Source organism: Dermochelys coriacea, chromosome 9 (assembly GCF_009764565.3).
Source record: "Dermochelys coriacea isolate rDerCor1 chromosome 9, rDerCor1.pri.v4, whole genome shotgun sequence".
Classification (NCBI taxonomy): domain Eukaryota; kingdom Metazoa; phylum Chordata; order Testudines; family Dermochelyidae; genus Dermochelys; species Dermochelys coriacea.
In genome coordinates this window covers 29,390,191-29,404,282 of record NC_050076.1, presented here as the reverse complement: position 1 = coordinate 29,404,282, position 14,092 = coordinate 29,390,191, and the positions used below count along the sequence as shown (strand labels likewise).

At 39.9% G+C, this 14,092-nt stretch overlaps 1 long non-coding RNA gene across 1 annotated transcript; it reads right to left on the bottom strand.

Annotated features, from left to right (window-relative positions):
* Positions 1 to 405: 405 nt before the first annotated feature.
* LOC119861566 lies at positions 406 to 7,044 on the bottom strand. The gene is made up of 3 exons (XR_005294944.2): positions 6,876 to 7,044; positions 6,350 to 6,486; positions 406 to 2,243 (listed from the first exon to the last, which is right to left on the bottom strand). It is a non-coding gene; the product is annotated as an uncharacterized LOC119861566 (long non-coding RNA).
* Between the last annotated feature and the right edge of the window lie 7,048 nt (positions 7,045 to 14,092).

Below are 14,092 nucleotides of genomic sequence, written 5' to 3'. Positions count from 1 at the left end.
AGATTTATTCCTTCTCCTGTGGTACATATGCTCATTGTTGTGAATCTGAATGTACTAACCACTGTAACAATAAAGCATGAAAGCCATGAGCAAAGACAGATGAAAAACGTGAGCTCCCAAACCAGTTGGAAGTTTACATTTTCAGTCAGCATTAAATCCAGTGGAGCTCTTGAAATGAAAGATGACATTCAGGACTGAATCCCTGCTGCATGATCTCATTCTGAATGTGATTTCTGGGGGACAGATGAGGTAAGATCTGTGCCTGAGTGGTGACTGCATTGGAGACAAAGAGAAGGGGAATGAGTGCATGGACTAGCACCAATGGTCTTTGTTTTCTCTTTCTAGCGTGGAAAAGAGAAAGCAATGAAATGAGAAGCATGAAGCTGCAAAGTTGTTTTGTGTTTTTTCATTTATTTCATAAGCAAAATCTCTATAAGATCACATGTAAAAAAGACTGAAAATTAAACCTTAAGTCAGCACTTATGTCATCTACTTTTTCCCAAAAAGACTTGGATTTACTAAAGGCAAAATGTTCTTCTGTCCTCACTATTATTAACTCTTATCATCCCTGAATATTAGTATGGAGGCAGCACCATCAGGGATCTAGGCCCCACTGCTCTAAGTGCTGTACACATGTACAACAATTACAGTCCCTACTCCAAAGAGTTTCTAGTCTGCATTTGTTCCATGGGCAGAACTTTCATGGGTGTCAGGAAGAACTCTGCAAAGATAACACATTCAGCCAGATTCTCTAATGACATCTGGCTCCTTTGCATGGCTCAGGGACCACAATCTGACTGCCAGTTTCCAACAGAGAATTCCCCTGGTAGAAGGAAACTCTCCTTGAAGTAACTGCTGGATCTGGGACTGTGATTGTGAATCTTCCCTCACAACTTGGGAGCATGTAGAGGAGGGGAAGGGCCTGGTGGAGCTCCGCTCTGTTACACCAATCTTCCATTGGCATTGAGTTCATGAGGCCCCAACAGCAGCTTAGTGGCGTTGTGAGCTATAACCAGCTCTCTGACACTTCCTGCAAGAGCAGTGTACATGGATCTTAGTGCAACTATGAGTCAGCCCTGTACCTCCAAATACTGTATGCCCAGCTTGGTAAGCAGCATGCCTGGTGTGCTACATCAATGCCTTTCCCTGGGGAATATTCTCCCAAGTGTGCAATTGCTTACAGAACAATGTAGTGTTGCCTGTCTTTGTTCACTGAACCCCGTTCACTGCTTTGATCAGAAAGAAATCCCACCTATCTCCCTAGCTGTGCTATACAGATACCAGGAACACATGCTGGGGTAATTGCAAAAAGGCAACAGTTACCACTGGGAATATATTCCATGTTTCCCATGCCATTTTGCCTGTCTCTGCAAAGACTAGGAGACGGTGTTGTTACATATTATGAAGGCGTTGAACACTGGTAAGATCTTTAATTTACCTATGTTGCAATAGCATCTGCTGTAAAATATCCTAAATGTTTGCTATGCCCAAATGCTAGTCATACTTCTGTTGCTGGATTAAACTGCATCTGAGACACCAAGAGTCCTACAATATCAATGTTTTGGGCCTGATTTCTGACATCCACAGAAGGCAACAGCAAACACTGAAAACTGTGTTCCTTCCTGGTGAGAAAAGTATCTTGATTGCAATGTATAGACAATTCTTTACTCTTCACTTGAATCCAAGCCACTTGTTCCACTAAAAGAGTTATGTTTTATTGCTGTCTACACTCAAGTATAGTAGCTTCATCCCATTCTCAGTGATCTTGATATTTGAAACTACCTTTACTGTCAAGATAGGCGGTCTCATTTCCTTTGCAACAATTTTCAGTCTGTCTAAAGAATAAATATGCCAGACAACATGAAGCCAAATTACTCACTTTGTCCCGATAGATGGTAGAAAGATAAGGTGTCAGTGTAATCATGAAGTGTCTTTTCAGTATTTGAACTCCTGTAGTATCATCCGGTAAACATTCATTCACTCTGAAGCGTCTTTTGAAACATTAGAGCGATACTCTTGATTCCCTCGGTCATTTTTGTGCTGTCTCATGTTTCCCCATCTGTTACAGTGATTTGGCCATCACCAATAACGATGTCTCAAGGAATCTTCCAATTGTCATCCTGGCATCAACATGGTATGTTCACTCATACAATAAAGTGCTCATTTTGCAATGCTGCATTTTGGTCTGAATTCTTTGCTCTTTTTTATGGTGAAGTAGATTTCCCTTAGCAAATGAGTGTCTCCTAAAACAATTAAATTATTTTGTTATTTCACGCACTGCAGTCACCTAACACATAAGGATTCTCAATCAAACTCACAGCATCACCCGCTCCTTAAACAAAGCATCAACTTACTTCCCTATTCTGGATTCATGGTGGGAAGAGCAGACTTTATCTTATGTACTACAAAGGATCCAAAGTAGGACTGATGGTATACATCTGGGAAATTCTGGGGACACATGCTGGGATTCTGGGAACAGCAAGGAAAACAGATTGCAGATGTGGACTGACAACCACTGGGGATAGTTTACATGGTTCAGGGCAAATACCCAAAGAATGGGTTGCATAATTACATACAGGGTCAAACTCCATAAGCACTGCTGGGCACCATGTTAAGCCACATCTCATTCTCTGAGATCAAAGTGTAAATTTTGAGATTTAACTACTACATTATGAAAGGCTACACTCCCTTGTTAAGTAATTGAATGGTACAGTAGATCTCAAACCTGAGAATCTCAGGCTTACTTTTTGGAAATGTACAATTAGTGTATTTTTAATGGTCCTTGGAATTCATGCTGTACGCAGATAAACATTTTAAAATCAAATGTATTAAATCACTAAGTATTGCTATTATTTTCCTACATTTTAATCTTTTATTAACGGCTCTGTGCAGGTTTATACATTCTCACTTATCTTTCTCTTGTTGCTTATTTTTCTATTTATTGTCCAATGTCAATGTTGAGTCATGCTTGTACGAATATTCTTATAATCTACTGGCACCTATTATGGAGTAGGCTCTCTCAACACACAACACAAAGATCAAACTGCTTTCCTCACCAACCTCATAACTTAAGAACACAAGCAACATACGGATGCTGGGAAAGGAGGATCTGTTTGTGATCATATCTCATAAAAAGCAAAAAAATTGTTCATGCAAAAAGAAAGTTAGGGTTAAAAAAAGAAAGTCTTGTAGCATGTTCAAAAATGGTAAGTGTTTTCATTAATCTAACGTCCTCTGGGATTCATTCCATAAACCCCAAATCTCCCATTCACATGCTTTATCCTGCATTTTATTTTTTGCCCTGCATTGTCCCAGAAGCATGGATCTACCTTGGTGTTTCATGGAGATATGACTGAGTATGTAACTGTGTGTCATGATCGTATTTGCTCATCATTGGGAATGAGTTCACAATCTGGCTCTAAGTAAACACATTTTCACAAGTATTTTGCACTTTGGCCTTAATTATTTTTCTAAACATAAATGGTTAGATCCTAAGTGCTGCCCTGTCCTCATAAAAGGGTCAGAGAAGCATAAAGGGGCTCTAAAAGCCCTGGTTCCAACCAGAGGAGGAAGCACTGCTGAAGACAACCTTAAGGCTGCCACCCAAGGTCCCCTTCACAAGCCCTGACAGAGAAGTTATGGAGGAGTCAGGCCTGGGAACAGGAAAAGTATATCTGAGATGGGCAACAGCAAGCACATCTGTGAATATTTCAGGCATCGCTGTGGCCTGTACGGCAGACCAAGAATGTTGCTGTTACTTTCACATGCCTACAGGGTTGTCTAAGTTATGCCAGGCTCTCTCCAGTCCTGGGAACAACTCAGGATTGAGAGGGCCCAAAAGGTATCTTGAAGACACTTAAGATCCCATTCCTGTTGTGCTGCAAGTTTTATGATGTGCCTCTTAGAGAAGCACCCACAGAAACTCATGCAAAAATCTCGCAGACCATGTGTAACCCTTACCCTCTAGTTGTTGGTTTTCATGGGGGATAGTAGCCTATTACTACTGTTACAATATAAAGACATTACTTGTTTATCCCAAGTGGTTCAAACCTGTCCTCACCCCCCAGGACAGTGGGAGTTTGTCATTGTTCATGATCTAGTACAACCTGAGCCAATAGAAAAATATAAAGCAAGAAAGCTTTCTTGGGAGGTGGGTCTGGATAGACAATCATTTCTTAAGAAAACACAAGAATGAGGACAATTTGTTGGCCATTGCAAGGGAAGTGTTAGAAAGAAATGGTGAAAGTGACTTTCGTCACACTTGGTGAGAGCTCCAGACTGCACCGAGTCAGACAAGATATACTGACCAAGTGGAATTCCTATATATGTTTGAATTACTCATTTAAAAAAAAAAACCCAGACATTGATAAGCTTGAAAAGCTTATTTGGGAACAAACTGTAATTAGTATTCTCTTATGAGCAGATCCTGTACCATCCGGAGACTTGATGTGAAGCCTTGCAAGAGGTAAGCCATAAAAGGGCTAGTCTGGGCCACATCAGTTTGAATTTGCCTTTTCCAATTGAAAAATAAGCGTGCTTCATGCAATAAGAACATAAGAACTGCCATGCTGGTCATACAAATGGTCCATCTAGCCCAGTACCCTGACTCCGCCAGTGACCAGTACCAGAGAGTCAGGGGGAGCATACAGAACATTGCAGTTGGAGTGATCCACCCAGTCTTATCCTCCCAGCTCCTGGCAGTTAGAGGCTTTGCGTAGCCCTAGGCATCAGGTTGCATCCTTGATCATCTCAGCTAATAGCCACTGATGAATGTACTCTTCCATGAACTAATCTAGTTCTTTTTTGAACCTAGTTATACTCTTGGCCTTCACAACATCCCATGGCAACGAGTTCCACATATTTACTGTGCAGTGTATGAAAAAGTACTTCCTCACATTTGTATTAAATCTGCAGCCTATTAAATTCATTGGCTGAAATTTTGGTTTTCGTATTGGGTGACAGGATAATCAACACTTCTTGTGGCAGGGCCCACTTTCTCCTGCCCCTGCTCAAGTCCACAAACAGCTCAGAGACCTTTTTGCTGGTAAAACACCCAGTGCAGTTTATTTACAATGTTGGTTTCCACCACCCTTGCACATTATACAGCCTTGCTTCTGCTGTCTTAAGGGGAGGGGGCATCCTCAGCTCCTTCGGCAAGCAGGGAAGAGAAATCTCTCTGTCCTCTCTGACTGCTTGCCTCCTCCTACTTCCTTCCTGTGCCTTGTCATACCCTCTGCCTAGTGGCTTAATTAGCCTCCCAGCTCTCCGCCACCCAATTAGGCACAACTCTTCATAACAACGTCTGTTCTGCAGTATTAAACTGGAGCTGCAGTGACTAGAGTGCAGGCTGCACTTCTCTATTCACTTTTTTCACACTTAACATGATTTTATAAACCTTTGTCATATCCCCCCTTAATCATCTCTTTTCTAAGATCAACAACCCTAACATTTTTAGTATCTCCTCATATGGAAGCTGTTCCATACCCTTGATCATCCTTGTTGCCCTTCTCTGACTCTTCTCCAGTTCCATTATATCCTTTTTGAGATGGGGTGACCAGAATTGAACATAGTATTCAATGTGCAGGCACACCATGGAATATATAGTGGCAGTATGATATTTTCTATCCTTTTCCTAATAATTACCCAAGTTCTAGTTCTTAACATTCTGTTAACTTTTTTGATCACAGCTACCCATTGGGCAGTAGAGAACTATCCATAGTGACTCCAAGATCTCTTTCTAATTTAGAACCCATCATTATATATTTGTAGTTGGAATTATTTTTTCCAGCATGCATTACTTTGCACTTATCAACATTGAATTTCATCTGCCATTTTGTTGCCCAGTCATGCAGTTTTGTAAGATCCTTTTGCATCTCTTCGCTGTTTGCTTTAGACTTAATGATCTTAATTTTGTATCCTCTGTCATTTCACTGTTCGCTCCCTTTTCCAGATCACTAATGAATATGTTGAACAGCACAAGTCCCATTACAGATCTTTAGGGGACCCCAGTGTTTACTTCTCTCCATTGTGAAAACTGACCTACTCTTTGTTTCCAATCTTTCAACCAGTTACCTTTCCTTTTAACCCATGACTTCCTTAAAAGCCTGTTGGTGAGGGACCTTGGTAAAGGTCTTCTGACAATCCAAGTGCCTATAATTAACTGGTTCACCCTTATCCACATGCTTGTTGGCTCCCTCAAAGACACCTAATAAATTCATAAGGCATGACTTCCCTTTTCAAAAGCCAAGGTGACTCTTTCCCAACAAATTATGTTTATGTATGTGTCTGATAAATCTGCTCTTTGCTATAGTTTCTACCAATATGCCTGGTACTGAAGTTAATTACTGACCTCTAATTGCCAGGATTGCCTCTCGAGCCCTTTTTAAAAATTGGCGCTACGTTAGCGACCTTTACGTCAGATGGGACAATGTTTTGAAGAGGACTATGCTGCTGTGGTGCATTCACTGATGGTCAGTATATTGGTGGCTGAAAGAGAAGCACACAAGGTACAGTCAAGGATAATAGGAATAAACTCTATATTTTTAAAAGCTTGATACAAATGGTTCATGATAAATGCAGGCATAATAAACCCTCCAAACAGTTATCAGTGTAATACTCAATCGGAAATCAGAACAGATCAAATTACTACAGATGGACAGATGAAATATACACAATGAGATCTGTCTACCCATTTTTGGCAGCTATACTCTTAGCTCTTTTTAGTGTCTTAGCATAAGCACTAGGCATATTGCACTATATAAGTACAACTACAGAGCACTATTTGCAGAACAAGTGCATGTCTCAGGTTTTATATTCAGGTTCAAAAACTGTATGGAGAGGTGTCATTTAAGGTGTTACAAGGTGTAATAACTTACCAACACAAGGTGGTGCTCTATTCTTATGAAATAGCTACAAGTCTGGCTTGCATGTTGAAAGCAAAGGTCAAACATTTCTAGAACTTTGACCAGTTTTTCAGTTTGTGACTCTCTCTCTCTCTCTGAGTTGCCTTTTGATACCAGCTGGATGTCATCAGGAACCTGGCTTTCAGCTGGAAGGGAACACATCGAACAGCTTTATAGGAGGCTGCTGAAAAATCCATTTAGTGGATTGGTATCAAGGAGTAACTGGAAAACAGTCTATACCATCAGAAATCATCTGAATGAGATCTGCACACTTCACTTGGTCCCCACTATTAATTTTATCCCAAAGCCTGAGTTTCTCTACAGAAGAACAGTGTGGCTGATTTGATACTGGAGCAGTAAACAGAAAGGATTAAATATGGGGTGTCATCATGATTTCCCTCTGGTCTGTATCTGCAGATGCAGATATCCACAGATTTGCTGGGCTCTAACCAACTTTTCCAAAGCAGCCCCAGGAATTGCAGGCATAATATTCCTCATCTTTTGTATGTACAAAACTCCAGACTGGGAACACAAACTCACATTTGCATGTTCAGATGCAGATATGGGTACAGAGTAATAATGCAAGTGAGTGGCACTAGTCAACATACATTTTGGAGCAAGCTAAGAGTAAAGTTTTTTTCTGCACTGTAGTTTAGATGCATAGATCCCACTACTGCTGTTCATTAGAGTTGCGTATATAGGATATAAAAATCAGAATTGATAAAGATAAAATAGTGATTTGTCATTTACAGTACTAAAAGTTTTGGACCAGGTGTTTGAAAAGGCTTTGCCCAAGCCTCAAAAAAATTGTGGGAGAGTTGTACAATTTTTGTACATCCAAAATTCAGAGATTGCAAATGCCCCCAAATCCATGTGCAGTTGGTAGGAGTTGCAGGCACTCAGCACATCTGGAAAAAAAAAATCAAGCTTTGCATTTTTATGTCTAGTTGCTAGAAGAAATTACATAGAAACAAAGCCGGTGCTTACACCTGTTGAGTTTTGCAAATGAATTAACTAAACTAACTAACAATTAACTAAAGAACTGCACCACAGTTTAGAGACCAGGTTGATTTCCTTTAGAAAATTTGGTCCCTGCAGGAAAACACTCAGCAATACGTATGGTAGATTTATAGATAACTAGAACTGTGTATCTACAAAGGATCTGCATATCTAATCCATCACGCAGACATAAGTGCTGGAAATTTCCTCCTGAAAAACGTATTCTGATCCTGTTCCAAAATGTATGATTACTAATGCCATGAGCTTGATTTATTTCTCCACACTCTCACTGTAATTTCCACAAGAGACTGTGGGCATTTAAAATTCCAAACCACATATAACCAAGATGAATATTTCTCAGATATATTTAAAAACTATCCCATAAGACAAATGAATATATGAAAACTTGGTTAACTTTTTAAGACGAGTATTATGTAATCAGCTCTTTAATGAGATTACTCTGATGCCATGACATTGTCACATGTTTTATTTCTTCAAGGAACATGCTGTCTGGTTACTATAGCATTTCTATAACTGGATTAATTAGAAACGGAAACGTTGATAAAATTAAATGTGAAATTAAATGAACTTTGTAGTACAGAAGCTAATCACTGCAATAGATGCTCTAACCTGTAAAAAATTAAGCTATTCTCACAATTAGATGGAATAGTACTGTGTGTTCTTAGGGCTGGGGGAACATGGGATACAGTACCCTATATTTCCATGGCTTCTCTGCAGCCCAGCTTATTAGCTGACCTTTCTTACTATATGACAATAATAAATAATAATAATAATAGCCATCATTACACAATTGCTGATGTCAAGTACAATATGTACAGTTTTTTAAATGATTCTGGTCTATTTTACCTATACTTCTAACTGTCATCAGTTCACATCTCCCACTGTGTTCATTCGGCACAGGCAGAAGGAGTCATCTGAAGTGCTGCTGAGTTAGGGCAAAGTCCTCCTACATGATCCATGGCAGAAAAAATTACTAATTTTGGTTTCCATATGGAAATGGTCCTCTGCATGCTTCCATTCTCCAAACCAAAAAAATGCACAAATTGCACAAAACTTCCATATCAGCAACAAGGTTGAATTACTACACTCCTAATCCAAATCTTTCCAATTTCAAGTCTGCTCAAAATGGATATCATGAAAAAGAATATTCAGTAAATATGAGAGTCAGCAAAGTCATTAAGGTTAATCCTATCAGTTACTAGGGTTAAGATGAACATACCTGCATTTTTATGTATACCCATTCATCTCTTAATAGAATGATCATAAAGAAAATGTTATAATGACAAGATGAAGTAGACACTCTCTTGAGGCTACATCTTCTAACACTAAAATTCAGGGTGGCAACTTGTGACAGATATTGCATCTAAATCCCTTGCAAAAACAAATTCATTCTCCCAGAAAGACAGAATTCTCACCCAGCACGAAGACATTTAAAAATTATGGAAAAGGAGTTGATGTTTTCCCTTGAAAATCCACACGTTTTGAAAAAAAGAAAAGGAGTACTTGTGGCACCTTAGAAACTAACAAATTTATTTGAGCATAAACTTTCGTGAGCTACAGCTCACTTCATCGGATGCATTTGGTGGAAAATACAGTGGGGAGATTTATATACACACACAGAGAACATGAAACAATGGGTTTTTATCATACACACTGTAAGGAGAGTGATCACTTAAGATGAGCTATTACCAGCAGGGGGAAGGGGGGACTAACATGGCTGCTACTCTGAAACCTGTCACACATTTTGAGGAGTCATATTAGCTATTGCTGAACCCCACTGCCTGAGGGAGCCAGATCTCCCTGCCAAAATGAATGTGCCAATATCCATCTGTATTCTGCAATGTATTTTGGCATATCTGAGTCTGAGACAGTTGGAGGGTTAAGGCAGCATATGTTAGACCCCCTTACACTAATTTAGACTCCCTTCCACCTACATACTTAACTCCTTACTCACTGGTAGAGCGCAAGTCTTACTCACTGATGGGGCCAAAAAGTTAAAGCAAGCCAATTAGTAGTCTCTATTCTATTTGTTTCTTTGATGTACCAAAAGTAATCAGATTATCCATTAATCCCTGGTATTTTAGTCAGTCACAATAATGGCCATTGTATCATGTTTTAGGATTTTGATGCCTCCTTGATACGGGGGGAGAGCAGCTGTGTTTGAGATATTGTACAAAGAGATGGGTGGGAGGAAAATTATTTCTTTGGTGTTAAGGTGTTGACTGAGAAGCTTTCTGATCACGTATATAGCTTACCTCCAATAGGAGGAAACTGTGAGTCTGGTCAGTGTTAGTTTGGCAGACCAGGGAACAGAGATATGGCAGAGTCATATCTGACTGCTCACCATGAGCTGATGGAGTGCATATTCCAATGTTATCCCTTCTCATAACTAGTTCTGTAAACACTCAAATGAAAATGGGCAAGCAAGGGAGGATTCTCCAAATGAGATCTGCGGGCACATAGGAGATCCACAGCCATTTCTCCCTGAAATCAGGATTTCATCCTCAGTGAAAAAGGAGAAAAGCTGATCAACGGTGTTCAGAAGATAAACTGTGGAAAATCTATGCAAACACACACTATTGTTTAAAAGTAGGAAAGGACGAGAAAAATATGGAGAATGCAAAGATGTATGAAAGGAGAGAAAATAGGTATAATTAAGCTTTACCTATAAATATTGTTTAACATAGATATATCAAAGATGTAACAGATATATCTATTCTCAAAAGAGATCTAGCTAGGTTTTTCTATGGCACCCATAATCATGGCTTCAAAATATACCCTATAAATGCTTGTCCCCAATCCCTGTATCTCCTGCAATATCTCTATTGTCTCTAGCCATCTTTCTAGTACAAAACGGGGTGAAATCCTGGCCCACCTGAAGACAATGGCAAAACTCCCACTGATTTTAATAGGGCCAGGATTTCACTCACTCACTCTCTGTGCAATAGATACTAAGAACTCAATTTTCAAATTTGGTCTAGAAGCAAATGCCTATATTCAGATGGAGACACCTAAATAAAGAGGCCTGATTTTCAGAGATGCTGAGCACCCACTGCTTCCTCTGAAATCAATCAGTTTGGATATTTAAATTTAGGGTTGAGCAAAGACTTGATGTCAGATTTCACGTCTTTCTTTCCATAGTATTGTGAGCTTTAGTTATCTGAAATTATTTTCAAATTTCTTCACTAGTTCTGTTTTCTTTGTTTTACTCACTGTAAATATTCAAACTCTAAACTTCACTCTGTTGGTTAATTGCATAAGTCAGGTGGTATTTTTTCTGGTCCCTGATTCAATGATTTATGTAGCTAACAGTGCTCAGTTACTACTGTCAAATATAAATACACATTGAAAAACTGGCTTTCAGCAAACAAAAGCAGTCACACTAGCAAAGCTCCACTACTCAAATGTTTGTGGATAGGAAGCACTGCTGGATAGGTCTCAAAATGTGAAAGAATTAAAATTTGCTTTAGAATGCACACAAGTATTCAGAGAGAAGTGTATTCACTATTCAGTTGGTGTTGTCTAAATTAATATTGACGTTGGCTTTGGATATTGACAGAGTATGATTACAGGATATAATTTCACTCTGAGGGATTGTTGACACTTACCAGAGGATTGATACTGTGGCGATCAATGCATCAGCGGTCGATTTATCAAGTCTAGTGAAGACCCACTAAATTGACGGCTAATCACTCCCTCATTGACTCCTCTACTCCACCTGATTGAGAAGAGTAAGGGGAGTTGACAGGAGAGCTTCTCCCGTCGACGTCACATAGTGTAGATCCCATGGTAAGTAGATCTAAGATACGTCAATTTGAGTTACACTATTCATGTATTTCATAGCTTAGGTCAACTTTTCCCTTTAGTGTAGACAAGGGCTCAGGGTCTGAATCTCAGCTGGTGTAAACCAGTTATCCCTATGTCAAAAATCTACAAAATATATGTTTCTGCTTTTAGCATAAGTTATATATTCCCACCATGGTACTGATGACTCTTCCTTTCCAATTTCACTTCCATAAAGCTTCCAGCCTCTGATGTTCATGTTTCTGTAGTGAACTGTTTAATTATTAATGGTAGCATCATCATACAACCTAGGAGTCCTAGTCATGGATCAGGACCCCAAATGCAGAACAAAAAGACAATCCCTAACCCAAAGAGCTTACAGTTTACATATAAAACAAAAGACAACAGATGAACACTGACAGATGTGGGAGTAAAAGGAAACAGAGAGACAATACTGGCTAGCACAATAGGCCAGGTCTGCACTAGTGAGCTTATAGCAGCACAACTGTACCAATGCAGCTGCGCTGCGGTAAGACTGCTCGTGTAGCCACTCCATGCCGACGAGAGAAAACTCTCCCTTCAACAGAATAAAGCCACCTCCGTGAGCAGCAGTAGCTATGGCGGCAGGACAAGCTCTCCCACCAACATGGCACTGTGCACACTACTATTTACACTAGTGAAACTTAGGCTCGGGGGGGTGTTTTTTATCAGACCCTTGAGAAATATATGTTTTGCTGACATAAGTAGATGTTTATAGGGAGTATGTGCCAGGCATGAAGGACACCGTGGGAGAAAGAACAAAGGAACTTGCTTGAAAATTTAACAAGCAGTCATTGGAGGCTGGCATCATTGACCAAATGGAGGTGGGAGTCAACATTTTGATAGTGAATGAGAGATGACAGGTAGAGTGGGGATGGGTCATCGAAAGTGAAGCTACTCCACTGTCTCTTCTGCGATGGCTGGCAGCTCTGAATTAAGGTTGGCTTCGGGGGGGGGGGGAATGTGGGGCTCCTGCTGAATTCCTGCAGACACTACTGGTGCAGGTCTGCTCCCTAGCACTGGCCACACTGACTGGGATGTACTATGCCCTTTCAAGCTCTACCTCCACTGAGAGCGTGCCCAGAGGGTGCAGCTGGGCAAAGCCTCCTGTGACCAGAGCTGATCCTTAACCCTTTGTTCCCCAGAGGGGGTTTGTACACCTCACCACAGAGGGACTATGTGGTCAAAACAACAAGCTAGGAGAATTATCTTCAGAGCAGCATTCTGAATGGATGTGAGTGAGGCAAGATTGCATTTGCCTAGGCCAGAGAAAAAGATATTGCAATAATCAAGATGCGAGATGATGAGAGCCTTGAAGGGAGTTATTGTTGTGTGCATGGCTAGAAAAGGCCATATCTTAGAGACGTTATGCAGAAAATCTGTAGGATTTGGACATAGCTTGGACATGAGACTCTAGAAGGGAAGGTCAATTTGCTCTTGAAAGAAGTTGGTGAGATCCTGATCAGAGGGAGAAGCATAACACAGTACATTTATCTGAAATGGACAATATAGCAGCTGGAAGGGATCTGAATTTTCTGTATCATATTAGTTGTATATGGAAAAAGCAAGCAGAATACAGGTGATAGGAGAAAATCCCCATTCATAAATACAGAGTAAATACAAACCTTTAAAATAAACTATGGCGGGGGGGGGTATATTCTGGCTTTGCTTACACCGATACAATCCCCATGACATCAGTGGAGATTACATAGTTGTAACTGAGGGAAGAATTTTACCCTAAATTATTTAATATACTATGGGTGGGATTTTCAAAATCAATTAGTGTTGATCTAATACTGTTTCCATTGATGCCAAAGAGTTTTACCATTGACTCAATGACAGCAAAGTTACGCTATCGCTGAGTGCTTTGAGAAGCCCACCCTACATATATTCAGGGAGAAAAAGTCTTAAGTACTGATTTAAAAGTAGCAATAGCATCTGCTAGACAAACCTCTTTGAGGAGGCATTCCTATCAAATCAATCAATAAAAATGAAAAGGAAGTAGGTGAGAAGAAGCCTGATAGTCAAATGTAAAGACTATACTTCACAATGTACATAAATCAACCCCCAAAGATTTTAAGCCTCATTGTTACTTTCCAAGGCTTCCACTGTAAGTAAGTGAATTATACTGAGGATGATGGAAAATTAACTAAGCAGAATAATTAGAACACCTAGGATCATTTTATCGCCAAGTCCTTGGCTTTAACAACTCGGCCACATGGTGCACACCCCTAATTAACATTAATGGAGAAATTCAATGTGATAAAAAAAATTCCAAATCTGTTTTTTAACCAGCAATGGAGATTTCCACTGTCTACCAATTAGAAGCATCTTAATCCACTTACAGG